Below are 3,903 nucleotides of genomic sequence, written 5' to 3'. Positions count from 1 at the left end.
GTCATTTAGCTTCATGATTGCCCCAAGGTATTTAGCAACTTGCTCTTCAGTGACATACTCATCCTCTTCAGAGGAAGAATACTCATCAGAGCTCATGAATGGCAGAAGTAAGTCTAATGGAATCTCTATGGTCTCATTTTGAGCCTCAGATTCCCATGGTTCCTCATTGGGGAACTCATTGGAGGCCAGTGGACGTCCATTGAGGTCCTCCTCAGTGGCATTCACCGCCTCTTCCTCCTCTCCACATTCGGCCATGTTGATGGCTTTGCACTCTCCTTTTGGATTTTCTTCTGTATTGCTTGGGATAGTGCTAGGAGGGAGTTCAGTAATTTTCTTGCTCAGCTGACCCACTTGTCCTTCCAAATTTCTAATGGAGGACCTTGTTTCAGTCATGAAACTTTGAGTGGTTTTGATCAGATCAGAGACCATGGTTGCTAAGTCAGAGTTATTCTGCTTAGAACTCTCTGTCTGTTGCTGAGAAGATGATGGAAAAGGTTTGCTATTGCTAAACCTGTTTCTTCCACCATTATTATTGTTGAAACCTTGTTGAGGTCTCTGTTGATCCTTCCATGAAAAATTTGGATGATTTCTCCATGAAGGATTATAGGTGTTTCCATAGGGTTCTCCCATGTAATTCACCTCTTCCATTGAAGGGTTCTCAGGATCATAAGCTTCTTCCTCAGATGAAGCTTCCTTAGTACTGCTTGGTGCATTTTGCATTCCAGACAGACTTTGAGAAATCATATTGACTTGTTGAGTCAATATTTTGTTCTGAGCCAATATGGCATTCAGAGTGTCAATCTCAAGAACTCCTTTCTTTTGACTAGTCCCATTGTTCACAGGATTTCTTTTAGAAGTGTACATGAATTGGTTATTTGCAACCATTTCAATTAGCTCTTGAGCTTCTGTAGGCGTCTTCTTCAGATGAAGAGATCCTCCAGCAGAGCTATCCAAAGACATTTTGGACAGTTCAGAGAGACCATCATAGAAAATACCTATGATGCTCCATTCAGAAAGCATATCAGAAGGACACTTTCTGATTAATTGTTTGTATCTTTCCCAAGCTTCATAGAGGGATTCTCCTTCCTTCTGTCTGAAGGTTTGGACTTCCACTCTAAGCTTACTCAATTTTTGAGGTGGAAAGAACTTTGCCAAGAAGGCATTGACTAGCTTTTCCCAAGAGTCCAGGCTTTCTTTAGGTTGTGAGTCCAACCATGTCCTAGCTCTGTCTCTTACAGCAAAAGGGAATAGCATCAGTCTGTAGACCTCAGGGTCAACCCCATTAGTCTTGACAGTGTCACAGATTTGCAAGAACTCAGGTAAAAACTGATGAGGATCTTCCAATGGAAGTCCATGGAACTTGCAATTCTGTTGCATTAGAGAAACTAATTGAGGCTTAAGCTCAAAGTTGTTTGCTCCAATGGCAGGGATAGAGATGCTTCTCCCATAAAAGTCGGGAGTAGGTGCAGTAAAGTCACCCAGCACCTTTCTTGCATTGTTAGCATTGTTGTTGTTTTCGGCTGCCATGGGTTCTTCTTCTTTGAAGATTTCTGTTAGGTCCTTTACAGAGAGTTGTGCCTTCGCTTCTCTTAGTTTTCGCTTCAAGGTCCTTTCAGGTTCAGGGTCAGCCTCAACAAGAATGCTTTTGTCTCTGCTCCTGCTCATAAGAAAGAGAAGAGAACAAGAAATGTGGAATCCTCTATGTCACAGTATAGAGATTCCTTGAGGTGTCAGAGGAAAAGAAAAATGAAAGGCAGAAGTAGAAAATTCGAACTTTATCAAAGAAGATGGAGTTCGAATTTTGCATTAAGGGATAGTGTTAGTCCATAAATAGAAGGATGTGAGAAGAAGGGAAGTGATTTTCGAAAATTAAGTAAGAAATTTTGAAAATATTTTGAAAAACACTAATTAATTTTCGAAAACCAAGAGTGGGAAAGAGATCAAGCGATTTTTGAAAAAGATTTTGAAATTAGAAATTAAAAAGGTTTGATTGAAAACTATTTTGAAAAAGATGTGGTTAAGAAGATATGATTAGTTTTAAAAAGATGTGATTGAGGAGATATGATTTGAAAAACATTTTTTTTAAAAAAGATTTGATTTTGAAAATTAAAAACTTGGCTAACAAGAAAAGATATGATTCAAACATTAAACCTTTCTCAATAGAAAAGGCAACATACTTGAAATGTTGAATCAAATCATTAATTGATAGCAAGTATCTTTGAAAATAGAAAGAAATCAATTTTGAAAACATATGATTGAAAAGATATGATTTGAAAAAGATTTGATTTTGAAAACTTGAAAAAAAATTGCATTGAAAACAGAATCTTCCCTCTTGTGCCATCCTGGCGTTAAACGCCCAGAATGGTGCACATTCTGGCGTTTAACGCCCAAAACTATACCCTTTTGGGCGTTAAACGCCCAACTAGGTACCCTGGCTGGCGTTTAAACGCCAGTCTGTCCTTCTTCACTGGGCGTTTTGAACGCCCAGCTTTTTCTGTGCAATTCCTCTGCTGTATGTTCTGAACCTTCAATTCTCTGTATTATTGACTTGAGAAGACACAAATTAAAAATATTTTTGGATTTTTAATAATCAAAATGCAACTAAAATCAAATAACAATGCATGCAAGACATCAAACTTAGCAGTTTGTATACTACTGACACTAACAAAATGAGAATGCATATGAGACACACGGAACACTCAAGTCAATAGAATTCAAAGATCAGAGTAAGAAATCATCAAGAATTATTTGAAGATCCTTAAGACACATGAATGAATGCATGCAATTGACACCAAACTTAAAATGAAACACTAGACTCAAACAAGAAATATTTTTGGATTTTATGATTTTGTAATTTTTTTTGTGTGATTTTCGAAAATTAAGTGGAAAAAGGTATCAAAATTCTTAATGAGAATTCCAGGAATTATGCAATGTTAGTCTAAAGCTTCAGTCTAAAGGAATTAGACATGGTTAGCCAAGCTTCAGCAGAACATTGCATTCAAGAGCTAAATTGATGAAGATCAATCAGCTTTGGTGATGATAAGAACATCACCTTGAAACACTAGAATTCATTCTTAAGAACTCTGAAAAAAAAAATACCTAATCTAAGCAACAAGATGAACCGTCAGTTGTCCATACTCGAACAATCCCCGGCAACGGCGCCAAAAACTTGGTAGCACGAAATTGTGATCAATACTTTTCACAAATCAAATAATCCCCGGTAATGAATCCAAAAACTTGGTGTTCAATACCATGGCATAAACACAACTTCGCACAACTAACCAGCAAGTGTACTGGGTCGTCCAAGTAATAAACCTTACGCGAGTAAGGGTCGATCCCACAGAGATTGTTGGTATGAAGCAAGCTATGGTCACCTTGTAAATCTTAGTCAGGCAAACTCAAATGGGTATGGTGATAAACGCATAAAACATAAAGGTAAAGATAGAGATACTTATGTAATTCATTGGTAAGAACTTCAGATAAGCGTATGAAGATGCTTTCCCTTCCGTCTCTCTGCTTTCCTACTATCTTCATCCAATCCTTCTTCTTCCTTTCCATGGAAAGCTTAAGCAAGGGTTTCACCGTTGTCAGTGGCTGACAAATGAATTTTTGTTGGTATAGAATTTATCAAGTGATCAATCGTAGTATAGTCTAAACCAACGCAAAACCCATCATCAAACAAATCTACAATCTATATCCGAGAGTATTAATCTCCCGAGTCGTTCTCCCTTGGAATTGCCAAAGTATGCATCTTATTGAATTAGTAAGCCTTGTTGGAATCCTTTGAAGGTTTTAGCAAAGTAATGAGAAACAAACAATCAATTATCAAAAGGCTTGGCTTAGGGTTGGCATTAGAACTTCTATCCTTATAGTCCATCCAATGTTGACAACAATTAGGCCTTG

The 3,903-nt window shown here is 37.6% G+C and overlaps 1 non-coding gene across 1 annotated transcript; it reads left to right on the top strand.

Moving 5' to 3' along the window:
• The first annotated feature begins 1,014 nt into the window (after positions 1–1,014).
• On the top strand, positions 1,015–1,122 carry LOC112699859 (small nucleolar RNA R71). The gene has a single exon (XR_003152794.1). It is a non-coding gene; the product is annotated as a small nucleolar RNA R71 (small nucleolar RNA).
• Positions 1,123–3,903: the final 2,781 nt, after the last annotated feature.

Source organism: Arachis hypogaea, chromosome 6 (assembly GCF_003086295.3).
Source record: "Arachis hypogaea cultivar Tifrunner chromosome 6, arahy.Tifrunner.gnm2.J5K5, whole genome shotgun sequence".
NCBI classification, from domain to species: domain Eukaryota; kingdom Viridiplantae; phylum Streptophyta; class Magnoliopsida; order Fabales; family Fabaceae; genus Arachis; species Arachis hypogaea.
Note: the sequence above shows the minus strand (reverse complement) of the source record. Positions and strands in the feature narration are given on the sequence as shown.